Source organism: Varroa jacobsoni, unplaced genomic scaffold (assembly GCF_002532875.2).
Source record: "Varroa jacobsoni isolate VJ856 unplaced genomic scaffold, vjacob_1.0 scaffold_641, whole genome shotgun sequence".
Lineage (NCBI taxonomy): Eukaryota > Metazoa > Arthropoda > Arachnida > Mesostigmata > Varroidae > Varroa > Varroa jacobsoni.
Genome location: NW_019213543.1, coordinates 77,605 through 98,676, shown reverse-complemented (window position 1 = coordinate 98,676; position 21,072 = coordinate 77,605). Strand labels below are relative to the sequence as shown.

Below are 21,072 nucleotides of genomic sequence, written 5' to 3'. Positions count from 1 at the left end.
TAAAAACGCTTCCATAGCTTGAATTATCGTTCAAACAACTGCTATATCATGTATCATAAAATTATTACCAGTATTGGATGTGTATTGATTTTTGAGAAGCGATTCACACGCATATAGTAAGATAGAAAAATACCGTCAGTACGGAACGGACGAGCACGCCCATGGTGATTTCTTCCGAGGAGAAGCCAACGTCCCATCAGCGCCAGGAAGACAACAATATAACACATGTTCCAATCTGAAATGCACTCTATGGGCATTGGCGCAGATTAAACGTAGTTATGTGGAAAGTCTGTAGATGAGGTCGGGCCCAATGAAAAATCAATTAAGCTCAAATAATTTACTTATACTGGGGTTGTTCTATGTTTTCAAATAAACTTCAGCACATTGTGGCCAACATACAGTACACTGAGGTCGCTACAGAATAGCTAGCTATCAATTATACGTAACTTGAACTTGGAAAGAACTTAGCCTATAAATAATGTAAATCTAAAACTGATTTTTCCAAAGGTAAACTAGTAATATCAGCGGTTGCATTTTGGTAGCGAGCGCTGGCTCCACCTATAATGAATAAATCCGTATAGTATTTCATTTTATATAGGACAATTTTATCCCACTGTCTTTCCATAATACAATGAAATTACTTCTTTCATTGTATTATGGAAAGGCTTTCATATAAGGGCTAAGAGGTTAGGGTCGCCCGTCTTTAAACTCAATAATATCTCTAACTTCTAAATCTGCTGCAGTCTGAATTTAGCTCTGTCAAGCTGAACGTGCTTGGGCCTTTTCCAAAGATTTTAATTAATGAATTTGAAATTGTTACCGAGGCCCTGCCGAGAAGTCTTTTTGTAAGCCTCTAAAAAGTACCTATAACACATTATGCGGGCCATCTTCAAGAGGCCAAACCTAGATAAACATCCGTTATTCATATGCATATGATAAACAAAGGAAAAAAAAACAGTTCAAAAAACAGGAAAAAAAGTATAATATACCTATAGGCTTGTAAAATTTAATCGCTCACTTAACTGCGCCCCCGCGCCCAACATCCTACATCATTTGTTATGGGTTAGTAAGTGAACTTTGACATGCAGTGCTCGTATCCTACCCTATTCGATTACCCAAAATATGTAGCAATCTACACGAGCTTTCCGACGCTACCCAATAACGTGTTTGCCTGCTGAACAGATGGGGTTATCCAAATGTTGCTTAATTGAATCACTTTTGTCACAGCTGCATCCAGCTTTTCTACCCATGTTTAGTACCAATGGATATCTAATATTATCTATTTAAAATAATATATCTTGAATTTATATTTTATAGAGCCTTACAACGTTGTTAGTGATTTGGACTAAATAAAGCCATTAAGTCTCAATTCACCTCGAAATCGATAAAAACGTAGACCATTTTTTAATTTTCGAAATTCTGAAATGACCTTCGTCTTTTTTTTTCTTTTGTTCTCAGGAAAAATTTCAAGCGTTGCCGACAAGTATCGAATGATCTTCAGTTATAAATCCCCGTTATGACAATTACGGTAAATATAGGTCCTAATAACGCAGTTACATATCACTAAGAAACCACCTTATTAGGTATACAGGTACGTAGTTAGATACACGTGAAAAATGATTAGAATGTACATTTGGCTTATATAGCTTGTATAAACCATGGGTTAAAAATTGGCCTCTTTTATACTTGCCCATTTTACAGACACCTGTATATTTGTCACAATATATCTTAAGTATCAGTGCTTAGAAAATAACCACTATGTGCAGAGAGCTATCGGTTCATTATCAGCTATCATATCATAATGTTATCAACATACAATGTTCTCAGAATCCTTATGACACTTCAATAATACACAAAAACATAATGTGCCTCTATTATCATGATTATATAATTATTTTAATTATCTAATTAGCAATTAGTAGCAATAGTGAAATTATGTTCGTAAAGGCTACATTAATTTGATAGTAAATTTGTAAGTAAGTACTGATAAGCATTTTATAGAACGTTCAATATCGTCTGGACTATCACTTGCTGAACTAGGCTTGCTGACGAAAGGTAGCGCAGTCTTGGGATTATTGGAAAAAAATTTAAGTTTAGAAGCGTACTGAACGAGAGCCTTCCTTGCCCAGTATGTTGAAAGTGTCATGGTTGGCAAAAATTAATTTTAAATATTAACAATCAGAGGAATAAGATAGCAAAGAAACATTACGTATAAAGGAAATTATTGCTGAGGTCAATAGCTGACTGTATGACTGCCATGCTGTTTCATAGGGCTATACTGGAGAAGCCCCAAAAAGAGCCCAGCAAAATCCACCCAGTTTAGGGGCATATGCTTGATGCTGTTGCTAAAAACATCTGATTTGAAGGGCTTGTTCGCAAAAATAAACTACAAATGTTAAACTCAAGGTTATACTGACCACTTTCTTAAAAGAGCGCCCATCTTCACCGTACCGTACTAGCAAGACAAAAGCTTCTCGACAACAGGCGTGCTGATGACCCAAATCGTTCACTATCTGAAATCGAATAGGTGGTTTACTAAAAAGCAATTCGGTGAAAGGAGACAGACTAGAACACCGATTCACCAGTCAAGGGAGAATTGAAGTTCTGGGCACCTACCTATAACCCATTCCCTTATTCCTTCGACAATTGGGAAACTCCCTTCCACCAAATATGTTTTAGTCCAACTGCATTGCCGCTCTCCATCAAATACGTATAACATATTTAGCCTTTTGTGGAACTAGAAAACGTAGCGTTTATCACAGTTCCTTCATGTGAAGGTTAATGTTTAGTTCCAAATGCAATTTTATATGTTGCTCAAACGACCTTAGCAATAAAGGCATGGCAGTACATCCAGTTAACTTCACTTTCCACTGTCTTGTCAACGTAAACCTACTGAATTGTAACTCTGTTCTAGGGATTTCATTAGTTTTTCTTGGGTAGCTAGCCAACTTCCACTATCTAAAAATCCATTTTATATTAGTGGGAGTTAAAACGTTATCACATTGCGCTTAGCCTCAATGATTTAATTAATGTAATAGAGGACCATTTTCTGCCAGAAAAATTGAACACCTTTTACAAACTAGGGCTAGCGTTTATTGGATAAAGCTGATGTTTTTCATATATACAATTATCCTCTCATCAGCGCTCTATCTGATTTGAAGCTATATGATGTTCCAAATTCGAATTGGACCCTGATTACCATTATACCGACTTCTGCCGGCTACTGATGTCACAGAAATCTCGTCTAACCAGAATAGCCTGGCTTTTGATGAGGACAAACGGAAAGTTTCATTTTTTTGCCGATGCAACACAACAAAAACGATCGCATTGAGATAGGTCAAGAGTCGGAACGTGCTCAGAATAGTATTTCACTATGCAGCTTTAAATCGATGATTTGCACTTTGTCCCATCAATCTCGAATGAAAGCGCTGACTGATACAAACAATTAGCAACAAACTCCGATTTGAACATCGGTCTGTTCGGTGTTCTTCCTGAAGGGAACGAAGGTGCACTCAGCCTTCGATAAGACCTTGGAAAACCCACGAAGAGCGTCGAACGTATCGAGAAAACATGAGTTTCACTAGAGTGTAGGTGATTTCCTAAACGATGCCCACTATCGTGCAATATCTTGCCAGCATTTTTCACACTACTAAGATTCACTCTTCGGGAAACTCGAGAAGGAGCCGAACTATCGCACGGAGCGACGTGGCATCTTCGAAAAAAATTACTTCCTTGGCAGCTGATTTCGTGCGTGTATCATCATCGATGAATCAAGAGACACTTTCTATTGATAATCAGTAAAGCCGTCAGAAAACGGATTCATGAAAGGTAGAAAGAGCTGTTCTCAACAATGCTGACGTGACGGCAGCCTGGGCGTGAAGCTGATATCTATTGACGCAGCCCTCATACACATTCTCATACAGATTGAGATATTTTCCCAACGATGTAACAGCAGCAGCCTCGTATTTCAGCTTCACACTTAATGGATAAAACCCTCGATATTTTCCCTTCGATTCTACACGTTATAAACTGACCTGCGACAACTAAAATTGTGGCCGGTAGCGAAACGAAGCACAGCCTTCTTCGTAACACTTATACGACCATATTTTTCCTCAAGTACTTGTGCACAGATCGAATATACGAGTTAATTTGGGTACCCGCCGGTTTTGAATCACGGATGATTTTAGGTCGTAAACATTTTTTTCGCACCGCGCTCTCTAGGTAAGGAGCCTTCATGGAAATAAGTTACGTGTGGATCGAAACGCTGTCATGTTCGCGCAATAGCGAAACCACCTATGTGACGTTGAACCTGCTGAAGTACAGCAAAGATTTCTGCGTTTGAGGCTAATGTCTCTGATGCAAGGTGATGCTGAAATTGTCGCCGAGGCTGCAATTCAATATCAGTTCTTATGGTCCTACAGGTGCTAAAGCTTTTCACGATCTCCCTGGTTAACATTAGTGAGGGCTCCATATCGACAGATCTCGGATAAAAGGACGCCCCACATTCTTGACGTTTATGTGAACTTCAATGCTTACTTCGTTAGTAGTACTTTTCGAGGGAACTGACTTTTTACGAATTGTGGCTTGGTTACGGCGCATCGGCTGTGGCCCGATAAAAGTCCTCGAAAAGCTTAGCAGTGGTCCGGTGAACTCTCGTGATTGCTATGCTAAATCCGGCAGTTCTAATGCTCCTCTTGTTAGGCAACATTGCGTACTCGAGCAGCGAGATTCGTAAGCCATGTCCTTCAAGGATTTCAATTCCTGCGCTGGAGTTTTGAGGTTTTCGATTTCTGGGTACCCTCGGATATACTTAGTGCATTATCTATTCCGAATCGTTCATTGAACTGTCTGATCCGAATCGTTTCGTACCAGTCCTACCACTATTGTATATAGTGATTCTCATGTCGGGTTGGACGGCTAGGCGTTTGTTTGAAGGGCATCAAAGGTCGCCACCTAAATTCTTGTCGGCAACACATCAATGATGTAATGTTTCTGCGTGAATAATAAAAAAAAAAAAGTTGATTTATATGACAGTTCGCGTTGACACTTCAACACAAGTTTTCAAAAAACGGATGAGGCGGCAAAAAACAAGTTGAAAAAGTTTAAAAAATTAAAGGATCCGTAAAGCAAGAAAGCAAGATGTAAAACCGGTACAGACATCAGTGGGGGCCCAGTATTACCTACAGTGTGTTACGTTTGGTATCTATTCATGCTGTAACATTCTACATCGAGAGCGGATATCGGTGCAACTGGTACCATACCGTCTTATCTTACAAACATACCCGGCACGCGTTTTCTGGGTTGCCACGGATGCCGTGACCTTGGACAATTTCATTAAGTTAAAAACCAAGACTTCTTCTTAAAGAACTTCTTTTACTAAGCGTCTGTTATTTACATATACAGTGGCTAAGTGTATTGTTACGAACGAGATGCTGTAAGGTTTATTAATCTATTATATAATATGTAGAATTGAAATTTTTAGAGCAACGTTTTTCTCTGTAGCGGTTGCTTTGCAATGTTGTTTATCCCACATATCTACAAGTGTTTTTTCCCTTTAAAGAAATCAGCTGACCTTTTAACATGGAGTCAATTTAAAAAAGGACGATTTTCCGAACGGTGAGAGAGGTTTACTCAAACTATTGTCATCACGTGTATTTTTAATTTCCTGTACCAGTAATTCCTATACCATAGCAAGTCATCTTTATTTTGAAGTGAGAAATTTCCCAAGAACTAAGTAAGAACTGTAAATCAATATACAACATTTCTTATATAGATACATACATAATCAAAGAAACGAATATAAATGTGTTTTCCATTATAACCATTTTACTGTGTTGCTTTTGAGCGAAACCCATTTTTCCCAATACAGTAGATCGTAGCACCAAACATTCATGGATCTGTCTGCTCAGTTTGAGTCATAATCACTCTGCAACGCTTAAGCTAGGAGCGCAGTTATAACCCAGCTGCGCTCATAAAAAAGAACAGAAACGTTCTGTTAATGAGCTACAGTTGTACACTAGGGCCAATAAAAGCAGTCGACAAGGATGAATTTTAGTCGCTCCTTATAGATTTACGTAGTTGCTTTGTCGATGACTTCGTCTCGGCCGGAGCGTAAAAATGTGCCTATGTCCTGAAAGCTGTCTCTGACAACGCCACGTATGTAGCAGGTCGCACAGTAGCCTAGTGTCAAAGTGAATGTCGTACCTTTCAGGTACAATAATTAGCCGTATAACAGTCATATAAGCTGCATGTAAGTTTATCTGACAGTCAATTGGAAGTAATTTTACTTCTCTGATAAAAATAGTAAGAGTTGGCGTCATAGTTGAATAAAATCGACAATAATGGAAATTTTTTAAAAAATAATTAACTGGTGGATAACGAATGTTTAGATTTCTATGTCCAGAACGACGGTTGATTTCCGCAAGCTTCGTTTAGCAAAAATTCGAATATTTCTAAGTTCTGCAGATAAAAACTATTAGTACTTGAAAATAATATAAGGATTTATTTGTAATGCAATGTTATCTTTTGTCTTAACAGATTATTACCTTTTATACAATGCTCATATTTATATAAATCATGCTTCGATTCGTTAGGCACAATTTGTTCGTTATAAACGATGAACGCATTAAGGTGCAGGAAAATACGCCTTTGTGATTTTTTTATATACCTAAAGATCATTTATATGTGGTTGCATACGAATTTGATAAGGGACCGGCTTTGGTTTATGTATCGATAATAACTGCTGAAAACCCCCAAAGCTTAGCATCGCTCTACGGACGCTAAAGGAAGTCAAAAGACAGAAAAAAAAAAACTCTAAATTTAGGTATAGACTTGTAAATTTAGATAAACTTTTTCAATATCTCACCATTTACCAAACGAGGAAAAAACATGAACGTAGAAAGCTCGTTTTGTCATTGAAATTTTTTAAACATACATGTATTTTATATTTATTTATACGTGAAAAACACGATTACTATCGGCTGTGAGCTGCTGGGGAACTCTTAGCTTTTCAATAGGTTTAGCAAGTCGAAATCATATATGCCGCAATCGTTAACCTGCAGTTTGCCTAAACAAAAATAGGAATGGGAAGGTACGCTTGGTAGGCCTTAGTAAATAGCGATCTTCATGGCATAAAGCGGTCGGTCGCTATACCCAACTTGGAGCTAATGGTAGTTCTAGTAGTTATGCGCCTGCAGGCCTTCATGGTAGAACGGATTCTGGTGGAAATATTAAGCGCGTGTACTACTACACGTGACTCAAGCAGAAGTCTATCACCGGTCAACAGTTGGGCAGCGATTGCGGTAATGAAAAAAATTGTTTGTATTTTAATCAAGGAGATATAGTGCTGCTTATCACTGGAAGAATGGTACCATGTATAGAGACGATAGATATTACGGATGCCTTACAATGCTCGCTGTAGCGGCAGCAGCAAACCTCAACCCAAAATGGTTATCTCGTCCAAGTTAGTTAGGTGTTGAGGACGAGCATAGGCTACGCCAGAAAATACCGCATATCAGAACGGATATAGTGACGAACGAGAGTCGAATCGTCGTTGCGTCTGCCAGCTTCAAAAGATTTAATAGCTAGACACCCTTTGCATTTTTGGAATGGTAAACATATTTACCTGTAGCGTATACACTGAACCAGAGGAACGTAAAAAAATATATACAGTTTTTTTCAATAATAAAATAATAGATTATTTGACGGCTTTCAACGGCACTGCAACAACCCGTTCCAATCTAGAGAACGTCTAGATGGAGCTAAGCAATATAAAAATACTTTTTTTTTATTTGTGGAAATTGGATTTTGGTGACCATTGCAATTATGATAATAGCAATAGAGCCCAATGTTTTGTGCAAGGCTGTATAATATGTAAAAAAATGTATGTTATTATTTTAAAATTACAATTTTTGGTTATAAAATTAAAATGAAAATATAACTTGATCATGCGCGCCGTTACAAGCTACTAGATACTCTAATACGATTTGCCATTGCATAATAGTAGCAACAAGTACCGGCCCAGGAACTTAGGGGGGCGTGAAGCTACTGGGGTAATGTAGTCACAAAAGACGCCAGTGCAGGTTTCGTACCACCCACATGAGCACCCAGAAGTGAGGCTTGGTATGGTTAAAGGCACTCACGCATAAATCTCATAAGACATAGGGAAACAGTAAGCTGGCAGGGGACCTTAATGGAAGGCTAACTTTAGCAGGAAAACTCGTTGATAAAGATTCGAACAAGTAATGAGGGCGGGACATGATTTCAACCCGCAGCTACATACTGAGTGAATAGTAGCTAATAGAAGAAAAAGTCAAGAAAATTACATTAATGTCTAAACGAAAACTAAGACTTTTTTTTTTTTTGTTTTTCCGTTCGATCATGAGTGGCACTAATGGAACGCATTGACGTGACTGGCGTACTGAGGTGAGCACGAGGTCTATCGAAGCACGAATATCGGATTTTGCAAAGACAAAAATAGTCGAAAGAAATGTACAAGGTTTTTGAACGGGCTAAATTCTACACGTTGTCACGACTCCAAAAGTCCTTCAACTTTTTTCTAGGCCCAGGCTTGAAGGTAAAAGCTTACTTTCTAGAAAGGTTTTCTGACCTCCCCGTTAATTGAGCAACGAAGCGTGTGGGAAACGCCTTCAACCATTGAGGCTGAATCCTACGTTCGGCCCACACAAGGCCTTACCGTCGTAACGTTCGGTCGTAGTACGGAGTGATAAAAACATCACTCAAATTCTTTAAAGAAAATCAAAGAAATAGATATTTCTAGTATGTATCCTGTACATTTAGTAATCATTGTTTTACTTATGGACTCGAAGTCGGTTGGAAGAGGCCTGGCTTCGTGATACGCAGGGGTGCAGAAGGTATGTCACATACTATTGCTGACTTCAAAATGAGATTACAGAAAATTTAGTATTCCATAGAAAGCAGCTATTTATGGAGTGATCATACGATGGCATAATGCCACGTTTCTCACTATTGGTCTCTATGATATGCTTTGCGACGCACTGAGTTTGTCAGTGTATCTATTTACCTATTTAATTTATATACTATATACATCCAAGTCTGCTGTATTCAACTGAATTGGTCCAGCGAAGACGTTTCGATAGACAATCGAAGGCCGACAAAAATCGTTGCACCTTTCGTTCACTACTCAGGTTGAGTATGAATAATATAATAGTTATTTATAGCAGCATAACTGAGGCACATTTTTTCACTAGCTTGCATATGCGGCCTTAGAAATGAACGGTCCTAAAAATAAGCTTCTCGGCTCTGTTTACCTTCTGCTTGTCACGCTTGCCGACATTAGAAGACACCACCGAAGCACTTCCCAAATGCATCTTGAATATGTCATCGTCAAACATAATAGTCACAGAAAATCAGAATACATAAAATTATTTGAGAGAGAATTTCTTCAATAATTTTGAAATAGGTAAGATGCAGCGTCCATGAAAAGGTGCTCGCTAGCCACTTAAACTGTTCTGCCGTTGTAACTTTGTTTCAAAGCCCGCTACCCGCTTCGTTTATGAGAATGTCGAGGGTTTAACATATCTCGTGAGACTTAAAGCTACCCCCTGTTTAGAGTAGTTGCAATAGAATATTCAAGAAGCGAGAACACGAGTATCAGACTTAAGCGACGAATAAATGGTCCATGATAAAACGCAGAGTTTAACACCCAGGGGGTTTTTAATCATTAGGGAGAAACGAAGTTACATTGTTACGTGATGGCTTAGTGGGTAACCTATTTGCCTGCTAACTTTAGGGACACGTTGTGGTCTCATTTCGAACCCGGACGTACAAAGACTTCGTCTCGTGTTGTGAGCCCAGCTGTCTGACGGAACGCCTAACGGCGATACCGGACGTAAAAACTCAAAACACAAAGGTATGGATATGGGAGTTAAGGCTCCTCTATGAGTACATTGAACTATTTCTAAGAAGCTTGTTGATGGATTCGCATTTGCTTGAAATGCGGATCGTTCGTTGTGCTGCCTCTGCTAGAAGTCTTCCTACCTCCAAATAGTCTGTCAAAAAGGTCGTGTTCATTCCAAGTACACATGCGTCTACAAGATTCCTCTATGGCTTTGTTTATCATCGATACATTCATTGACTGATTTCTTTGCATTTGTTTTGTTTAGTGTCATCTTTAGCTGTCAGTACTTAAAAAGTACATCCGTCCTACAGAACAATTTTACCGAAATTGTACTCTATACTGTTTGGCTAAGGCCGCCATTGGGTTAAAGGCTGCGCTTTTGGCAAATTCAGTCAGCTGCAAAACTATAAACCGAAGGCATTTTTAAATAGGCCAATAATTTAGAGGCTAATTAAAATAGGAGACATGAATAAAAGAGATACAAAGTGTCTTAATAGCTTTGATCCGGCAATATTGTATTGTATCAACCTCTATATACTGAGTGTTTGACCGTTACCAGCAGATTTATAGAAATTTAATTTCAACATAAGAAATACATCTCGGTTTGTCGAGAAGAGGAAGAACTGAATGTGTCCAGCTCTGTGGTGACAAACATTATGAGTGGTATAACTTTTTCTATGGGAGAATTGACCGTTTCTTGATTTTCAAAAAAGGAAACCTTAGAACAGCAAGTAGGCGATACGCAATTGATATGGACATGTTAAGTTTGAAGAGTATTTGGGAAAGTCGGCCGCACCAATTTAGTGAGTATGGTGATAAAATGCTTTAACTTAAGAAAAAATAAGGAAGTTAAGTAATGCAGTTTCGAAACGAGAACAAAATAAAAGTGGCAATCAGTGTTACAATAGATAAAAACTAATATTTTCTGGTGCATATCAACTGTGATAGAACTCCGAAACAACCAATACCTACTACAGAAAATATTGATTGGCATCTCCATTTCCGTTGACACATGAGCACTGCGAAGAGCACCCATTCGGGACGGTACATAGGTACAGAGGTAGAGGTTGCCACCCTATTGTAGGTACCGGCTACGTTTTCCGTATGATACCTATCGCTATCATTGTAGCACTCCCCCCGGAGAAGGCCTACTTCCAAAGCCCGCCGCTTTCGCTTGAACGCTAACACCCTATCTGTTATGATTTTATCGAAACAAGCTCCTCAGACTCGAAGGCTTCATCAACATACTGAATCATCGGCTCTCTACCTCATAAATAATTATGTTGATACTGAGATCGTACTTCAGCTACCAACCTATTTTTTCTCCAAACCAAAAGCCAATTTGCGTATAACGGTAAAATTATATTGTAGGTGTTTAACCCCACATCCCTGCATGGTAGAAATATTGTTTCACTTAGATCATAAAAGAGCATCCCATGATATATGCAATGAAGTATTAATCAATCAGCGTTGTAACGAATGAGGTCATTCTATCACGAAAATAGATCTGCCGTAGCCATCTGAGTTTGACATGGGAACTTAGAATCAGGTAAGTTCTAAGTTCCCATGACAAACTAAGATGGCTACGGCAGATCTATATATAATATATATATACTTATATAATATATTCAACTAATTTCTGTACTGTATCATATTGTTTCTAGCTGAATGCGCCACCCAGAGGGTTTAGGGGGCATTTCACATTTTCAGGCAATTATATTAGAAGCAAAGCTCGTACTCGGCTGATTACAAAAATATCCGAATTTCAGTGAAAGCTTATTAAAAGTCCACCTTTTTACCTTATTCTGGCCTAATCATGGCCAAATGTAATATCCCTACAGATTACCCTGCACAAAAATTACAAATCAAAATGCATGGTTAACGCTGGCGTCTTGTTTTAAACCATTTTGTATCTAAGCGTGTAAGATTCGAGGACGCATCCGTGCAAGTGATCTCTTCGCAAAAGGCCGCCGTAGACGGCCAAATCACGCATTTATGGCACTGCGAAAAAACCGTAGCCCTACAGTCAGAAGCGATATGATACACGTTCGAAGATTCTCAATCAATCAATCAATCAATCAAACTCATTGATTCATTTTCGTTAGGTAATATTATTGAAACGTTAGAAAACACTAGTTCACATACGCTACATAAGCCATATTGGAACGGCAGATAAAGGTCGATACATAATTTCAACCTAATACGGGACTCCTTATTAGAAAAATCTGCATAGATTAACCTACGCGTCTGCGAAAGGGAGAATTCTAGTGTATACCTGCTTTTTGGGTATAAGCTGTAGCCATAGCGATATGTAATGTGTTTGCTACAAATTTTTCTTTATCAACTGGCCGAAGAAAAACATCAAATCGAGCTTACTAAGCTATACGGTTGGTTTCTTTGACGAGCTTTTTTTTTTGCAGACTTCAGCTATGCTGTTGCCATTAGATCTCGATGAAGTGTTGCCTAAAAAGTGCTCATGCCATTGTACCTCTCTTTCGCTCCCATTAATAAGCAATTAATGGCATTACCCTACTGTAAACAAACGTGATCTTAGTTGCACGCCTAATAGACTGTTTCACAGACGGACGGACATCAAGGATCTCTGTACTGAGACTAGCGTACTTAATCCCACGTTAGTTCTAAATAATAAAAATTAGATTATCTAGGTACATCGTGCTTTAAGTGTAAGATAATTGATTTAGAATTAATTTGTCTGCGACGATTTTACTATTGAAGGCAATGAATATTTCGGTTTACACTGAAAATATCATTTGTATACTGTATAATTTTTCGACAAGCCAGCACATTAGTACTATTATAAATGAAAATTTTTTTGTTTTAAAGTAATATTCGTAAACTATTTATGCGCCAGCTTCGCTGAAAACCTTACATTGTTTCTCTAGTAGCGCCACAACCCCATAACTGTTGAAGTTCTGTGATCTCTGGGTAAAAAGCTGGGACAAATAATTTTTGCGTTCTTTCGATAAAGTGAAACTAACACCATTAACGAAATTCTGCATAGACCGGAACAAATGATAGTCTTATAATGTAACATCCGAACGATGTGGCCTATGCATTGAAATTTCTTAAGTTCCCTTCACTTTTGCCGCGCAGCTAAAGATGTGCGTGGTCTGGCTTTGCCCTAATGAAAAGTGACGCCCTTTATATTCATTAGATCCGGTCGATTTTTATCAATCTTCTTGTTAGCTGTTGATAGTAAGGGTCTGAATTAATTGTTCTGCCATGACCATGTTTTTCCAGTCTCACCAAACATATATATATAGCCAGATACATGTATATATATATATACACGTCTGGTTATATAGCTAGCCTTCGTGAGGGTCAGTCTACATTTGGCGGAAATTGTAGAACACATTTTTTCTTTTTTTTTATGCTTTGCTCATGTATCTGACCGTTTTTTCGTCATCAGCAATCAACCCGTTTAAGGATAACCTGATTTCATTTCCATAAACTCTCGCAGATGCAACCACGATCTAGTGGTTGTAGCAATAAGTTTCTTTATAGCCAGCTTTTAACTGGTTTACCTTAACCTAACTTTCATCAACTTTTCCCATAATTGGTCGAGAAATAACCACGAGGAACCTCTTTCACATGGAAATGCCCAGAACGAAACTGACAGACGCCCTGTAGCACATCTGCACCAGAAACACCAGAATTTTGTTATGGACCTGAGCAGCATTTCTGTTTGGGTCATGACGCAATTATAAAGTAGGTAGAACTCAGTTCATCTTCAAGGCATTCTATCTTAGGTCTAAATAGAATTATTTCAACAACGCTAGCATACCTACTGCTAATATTCAAGCAATCAAATGGTGCAAACGGCTTACATCACCTGAGATATATGTCACATGAATTCCATCTAGGTTGAAAGATGGCCAATACTTTTTTGACAACTTGTCAACGATCTGAATAAAAGCTAGAATGAATAGGGGTTCCTCAACTAGCGGTTGCATCGTCACTCGGAATACACTAAATATATGATGCATACGTATGTTTACATATATGCTCAGCTATATAAGTGTACAGTTTTGCGCGACCTAATGTGGAAAAACCCGTGAGATATACGAATATATACGGAATTTAAGTTTTTTTTTTTTTTTTTTTTGTATTTACCTAATTTGGTTACAGAATTTTAAAAACCTTTATACTATTTGGGAGTGGGGTCTGTTTGTCTTCAAATAGTTTACATGGAACATTAAAACACCTCTGTTTCGAGTTGTACGTCGTTAGGCCCCCAGCGAAAAACGAAGTCCGTCTTGCCTTGATTATTCGAATCTAAATTGCAACATGCTTCTGATATAAGCAGACAAATACATTACCCGCTAACCCATCACGGGGAACCATAATATCACACTAGCTACTCTAATGAATGGATTTCTCGTGTTTATTTTGCCGTTTCGTTTAAAAGCTTTATACAATCCTTACAGATATTCGAGATCTTTTCATGCGCCGGATGCCATGTTTTATTCAATAAAATCACGTAGAATTATTTCGAAAGGCTGTCAGTCAGATATTTCGAATTTCGGTTTCAGCCATTGGGCACTTATTGTATTAGCGGCTTTTTCAAGGATATACATGATTCTAAGTCTTCGTCGACCTCCTGTGGTCCATGGCTCTTTCTAGCTTCAATAAAGCGGGCATAGGTCTCGTAAAAATAATAACTTAAGTACTCGTCGAGCTGTCCATCAGATAACGTTACAGTAATTGAATATTACTGTAAATAATTCGTACAAGTTAAGTATACTATCAGCCACAGTGGCCATTTTCATTAAATCGGCACTGTTAAACTGAATATGGCATTGTCATGTATTGCTTAGGATAGCAAAGTTTAAGTAGACGTGTAGTAAAAAAGGAAGCACTCTTTAAAGGTACCTTATTTTTGTTCAGTTATAATACTCGAGTGGCAAATAACCAAGGTAAAAAAAATCCGAATTGGTTCTTGTAATTCAGCAGCTGTACACTTGCACAAGCCATAGCTCGTCTAAAAGCTAGACCGTTCGTTTTAGTTTGAGTTCGCTAATCAATAGCTAATTTGGACTTTTTTTTTTTGACCTCGTTATTTAATAAGTTGTCGGAGGTACGTTCAGCGTTAAACGTGCGTTACTGCGCACACAAGTCCGCTAATAGCAGAACAACGTTCTGGTAACGTCATCTTTCGAGAAAACCGAGTCCACAGCGCTCCACACCTTCTTCTTGAAGCCTAATCCCCTTCCATTCTATCTACTAAGTTTGTTGCGCCAGAGATATTTACAAGTGGAATGTTTGCTTCCCCACTTGCACAGGCCGCAAAGCAAAGTTACTTCAAATTTGAAACAGCACTCAGCTTGCTTGACTTCAGATGCCGCGAATGAAAAGCCCGTTGAAGTCGCAACGTGAGTTGTCCTACATGAAGCCAAACCAAGGGAAGCCTCACGATAAGTTCGAGGACGAATGCTCTGAAACGCAATTCGACGGTTCCGGCGAGGTCGCCACACCGACAGACCTTTGGTGGCTGCGCGGATGAATCAAGGGCCGGCGGGTCCTGTGCCGACATCTTTAGAAAAATACAAAGCATGCAAAAATGTGCAGAAAGGAGCGAGAGCGGAAAGGGTTCCCAAAAGATCTTTTCTTTTTTCGCAACGTGTAGACGTCTAGCGTCTCGAGTACACTTCCCTTGGCGACGCGAAATCGCTCTCTCTTTCGCTCTTCTTTTTTCTTACTGTCGTTCGGTGAACTCGGCGTCGGAGTCGACGCCGGCGACGATAGCAACTTTTAAAGAAGTTGCGTAAGCGCCAAAGGCTGACTGACGACAGAACGTTATCGCAACGGCCTGGAACAGCGTTTAACTAAGCAGACGAAGTTGAAGAAGGAGTAGCGGAGTCAAGAGCTCCTTCATATGCCTTTGGAGCAGTAAGGACATGAATTCGCGAAAAGAAGGCGACTGCGTGGAAAACACGAAGAAGGAAAAGAGACAGACGGTTCGCTGCCATCTGTGCCGTCGTCCACTCTCCAGCCACTGGCGTCTGATTCCGCTTTTCAAAGTCCAAATGCGGCCCTCAACTAACGGGGCAGGACGGGGCGAATGCGACAAAACGACAGGGAACAAAAGTAGCAAAGTTTTAGCAGACGGATCGTAGTTATCTGACCTCTTTTACGTAAAAAAAGCAGAGGGTCGAACGAAAAACGAATAGCTTTGTCGCTAAGGGACTTAAACACGAAGGTCAAATGTGATATATGCCATATACGTAATTATGACCATAAATGAGCAAATGGTACTTCTTGTCTAAGTGTTTTTTCTAAATTATTCATTAGCATTTGGTTAAAAAGGCCTGGAATTATCATTGTAGTTCTGAAAGGAGACTTTAGAGATAGGTATGCAAGTGGGGATGGGCATCAAAAGTGGCACGTTAAACAGCTCGGAAGCCCAAAACGGGTTTTTTTTCTTGAGACGGGCCTTAGAAGCAAGTGATATATTTGATTTTTTCAGACGTAGGGCTGATTTTAAGATGAGACACTCAATATATCAATGATGTCTCGTTGTTATGCCGTTCTATACTTAGGACACGGTTGTGACCGGCTTTCGTAGTCATCGCGTAAACTCGGGACAGGCTGCTGGACCGTTAATGACTTGAAATGAGTATTGATGAGTAACTTGCTACAGGGCTGACCTCTGGTGGATTTAACTAGAGATACGATGTTTTTAGGGGTCTTCTTGACTTTACAAACAGCCTGTTTAACTTCGAAACTGTCCAGTGGCGTTGTTCTGATTCATCCGCACAATAACTGAATGCATCACTACTCCGTTAAGTACAGCTTTCGTGAAGTTAAAGGGCAATTTCGTTAAACCTGAACACTGCATAGCGAAAGCAAAGGTATACTATTTATACTTTAATGTTAATGAGATCTTCGGACGTGACTCCCACAAGGGCTGTAATAACAACCTTCAAAACTAGGCCCTGCTCACACGTGGATACCAGTGACTGGTCGAGTTTTTTGGTCGGAATATCATGGGTACACCCGCTGATTAGATTAGCGATTAGAAATGATGACGCTAAGCTAAATATGTACTTCCATCTGCATTTACGTGCCATATGGTAACACGTCACAAGCTCAGTGGGTAAGCACGTTACCACACAACTATCAATGAGACAGCGTATCTATTGCATTGAAACACGTCTTAAAAGCAGTCTGATGCTTCATATTTCCCTACTCATATACGCTTACATTCGAACGTTATAGGAGTGGGCGCCTTACACCGGAGCCAGTGCCCACAACTGACCATCATCACGCATCTGGGTACAATATGGCCACCGAGAGTAATCTCTTCATTCGATTGTTCTAAAATCTTACCTGTCGGTCCTTTCGTTACGAGCAAATGCAAACTTGCTATCATCGTTTTGGCTGCTGCAGGGTAAACACATGTATCCATAATATACTATACTACGACAACGAATAAGACGGCATATGTTCTTTTTACTGCTAGCTACATATGACACTTCCATAGGACTACCTATTTAAAGAGGCTTGTTTACCAGTATTAAGGTTTTCGATATTCGTATATACTGTGCAGTAAAGAAATAGAAAGATCTACCTAGAGACATGCATTGGTTTTATATGTGTACAAAAATAAAACTTCGTAAATAGATGAAATCAGACGACTGTGAGTGAAACATGGCCACTTGAATTTTTCTATAGATAGACGACTTTTTTTTTTCTATTACCAACTTACCTCTGAGAGAATTTTCCTTATTATAACCTAGCCATTAGACACTAGGTAACTGAGGTCGTGTCAGCAACATATGTACTAATTCTTAACGATAATATATATAATTAGTAAAGGTGAATCTTTTATAACGGCAAGAGATTGCTTCATGAGCACCATTGCGAAATACACCGATGTCATAGTTCAAGCTTGCACTAAAAAATCATGATCAATCAAAAATGTCCCCCGGTGTAGGCCGTCGTAAAGAGGCCTACTGAAAATTTTTCAGGTCGAACCTGCACTTTGCTAGAATAAATCACTAAGCTCGTGACAATAAGGATGCTTTTCTAGTACGTACTCAGCTAGCGGATATTTCCAGCCATCGGATCGAGAATATCAATCCTGCCGCTATGAAAACATAGTAATTACCGACAATCATATTGACATTGTGCAGAGAAGATTGCAAGATCTTGCAGTAAGAGAAATCGTGACCGAGTTTAGAAGTCTGGCGGTATTCCCACTGCACTTCGATCGATATTTGCCTGCTTTATCCAGTGGTCACCTCTCAATTTCAGGAGACCAGAAACACTGTGAGATCTTATAAACCAATTTTTCAGTAGACGGACCACAAGACTGCTAGCTGTCGGCAAATGTATTATATTAACGTTTAATCAATTTCCGTCGCAGACTTTTAATTTCCTATTTATATATTTTAAAAAGTTATCGAACTACTGCATCTTTACGTATGAACGACGTATCTCCACATAATCAAAATCGAGTTAATTATAACAACGATAGTAGTGGGGCTACGGCTTGTGGCGTTGTCCAATCCAAAGATAGACCCAGCTGGCTTAATTAATAAAAACTGTTTGTTTGGATGTTTAATAGTTGGTTTTTTTGGTCGTTTCTAAATTTTTCAAACAACAATTTTTTAAATCTCTCTAAAACGATTAACATATCTGCGCGTCAAGTGATGCTTTACATCCACCAAGACAGCGCGTTGCTCATAACCGCGTGTATGTATGTTTTTCTATGGAAAAGTTTTGAAGGTACCTCAATCGTACATTGTTTGTTTATCTGTTGTATTGAAGGTCGCTACTGGAAAATTCACTACGAAACACGTGCTATCACGATGTTTCGACGATGTCACGACGAATTTTCGATACATACATGAAACGTTTATGAGCAGATTCGAGCAGCCTGGCTGGCATGTCATCGAAATGTGTTCGTCTGGACCGTTCAACAAAAAACATCATGGCTGCTCTCCAGACTATGGTCATGTCCGGGAATATTTGTTCCGGGTATCTGCTCAAAACTGTGACATCTTAGGAACCATGATACGACGTATCCTCAAAGATTCGCATCATAGCGCATACAGAATGCAGCTGACTTGGAAAATCCAACTCCGCCGACGATGTGCAGCGAAGAAGGCCTGCCAATTGGGTAATGACAATAGGCGGTCAATTAATTTTTCAATGAAGTCATCTTCAACGACAGGGTCCATTTCGATTGTGATGGTTTTGTAAGCAAACAAAACTGTCACATTTGAGGGAAGGAAAAGCCACGTGTGTTCCACGGAGAAAGAATCGATTGTATTCAAGTCACCCCTCGGTGAGGATTTTGGGCTGGAGATAGCATTGGATCATTTGTCCTCGAGAACGCTCCCGAAAATACACGAACACCCAATGATGGCCGGTATTGAAGCGTGATAACTCAGGATTTTCAGCTCCAAATCGATGTTATAAATCTCGGAGGCATGTGGTTCCAATAGGAAGTATTCGTTTGTCACGCATCACGTGCAACCCAATCGTTGCACGAGATACTCTGTGATCACACAATCTGCCATTTAGGTGATTCTCATTATTTAGCATTTTCTCTGCACGTTTAGTTGAAAAATCTCTTTAAAAAATATATATCATATAAATTATATCTTATGATAACACAGACAGAATATCGGTGTGAGGCATGAACGAAAAGCCACACCTTATTTACAACTCGGAATCTTCACTTGTTAGGTAACGCTCGATGTAGGAGCTGAGATAAACTACAGTTTTGACAGCCATCGGAATATACAGAATATAGGGTATAGCTCAGGACGCTTCAATTCGAATGCTTGAAATTACGTGTGAAGATTTTCATAGATAATTGTTTTCGAAATTTGACAATGTACTTATCCCTTGGACATGTTTCTACGATGCAACCTTCGTAGCCTTTTTTTTTTTTATACGAGTAGACTCATATTCTTCTAACTGCCCTTGACCCGTGAAGTTTTTTTTTTTTTTTTTTTTTTGAAAGGCTCATCTGCGTGATTCTTACAGGTATATAGTGTGTGGGACGCAATTTTCGTCAATGTTGTCGCTCACAATCGTCAGTCTGTTATGTTCTTTATAAATCCAAGACTTCAATCGACAGAGCAACGAATCAAGCCGACGTAGTATTAAGATAGAACAATTGAAAAATTACTTCTCCGAAAAAAAACAAAGGTATTAAAATAGTTTGTGGATGACTTTCCAATGTATTTCCAGAATATGAATAGAGGTACAGCAGCTTAGGGTGACCAAAAAGGCCATGAAATTATTCAAGTAGTGATGTCGTGTGTTGTCACGATCGAGTCTTATTTATTAGAACATGACTACGACTCGCTATCCGGGTGGCGAAGGACCTGAGGCAATTACAGGTCAGACTTGCCAACTAGAAATCACCCGAAATGTATTGCAGGTCTGACTTCTGGTGAACTGGACCGAAGACATGAGGTAACTCTTCGATTAAATTGTCTCACAATTAGGGGCTAACTTACCCGCCTGACAACTGATAGCTTTGCTAACATATTAAATTTTGTCTTCTTTGTGATCTTGTCAAATTCGAAAGACGCTTATTGGAAACAGGAGCGCACTCCTCAATGAGATCCACGGAAGTGACTTCGTGAATAGGTGCAACGGTAATCTTTGGGTCGAGCTCTTCCTCGTTACAAGACGCCATTAGCTAGCTGCGTCCTTTGGCGTATTCAGTAATTCCATACGAAAACGCGTTGCTAAAATCAAAGAACGCGAAAATAGCGCTGGCAGGGTAGATAAGTAGGACAGGCCTGAATCCGTTCATTACTATAGTCGTTGACCTATGTGTACTGTTTTCGTGATCAGTCAAGGTAATGTTGACTCATTTCCATTAGGTCATCGATGCTAGCTACCTTTCCGTGATGTTTAAATGTATATACTGTTCAGAAGTCGTTTGAGTATTTGTTGAATGTTGTTGTTGTTGTTGTTGTTTACATAATGTCACACAAACAGGGACAGGCGTATTGTTTATTAAGGACGTGTACAAACTGATCTGGAATCGACACGACGTCCGATACCGGTCAAAGGTTTACAAATAAGCTCCCCATTGATCGAAAAATGATAGATTAGTTACTTTCAATTAGCTATCGGTTAATTTGCTCATACATACTATGCCGTTTTATAAGATTACTGTTATCAGTTTTTATGTCACCCAT

General features: G+C 39.2%; 2 long non-coding RNA genes across 3 annotated transcripts in view; both read left to right on the top strand.

Annotated features, from left to right (window-relative positions):
* The window catches only part of LOC111262233 (uncharacterized), a 165,465-nt gene that overhangs the window by 126,402 nt on the left and 17,991 nt on the right, over positions 1 to 21,072 (top strand). For both annotated transcript variants that reach the window (XR_015311858.1, XR_015311857.1), the window contains exon 3: positions 1,459 to 1,528. This is a non-coding gene — a long non-coding RNA (uncharacterized LOC111262233). The remainder of the gene's footprint in view (positions 1 to 1,458; positions 1,529 to 21,072) is intronic.
* On the top strand, positions 9,657 to 21,060 carry LOC147753226 (uncharacterized). The gene is made up of 3 exons (XR_015311867.1): positions 9,657 to 9,892; positions 18,674 to 19,432; positions 19,901 to 21,060. It is a non-coding gene; the product is annotated as an uncharacterized LOC147753226 (long non-coding RNA).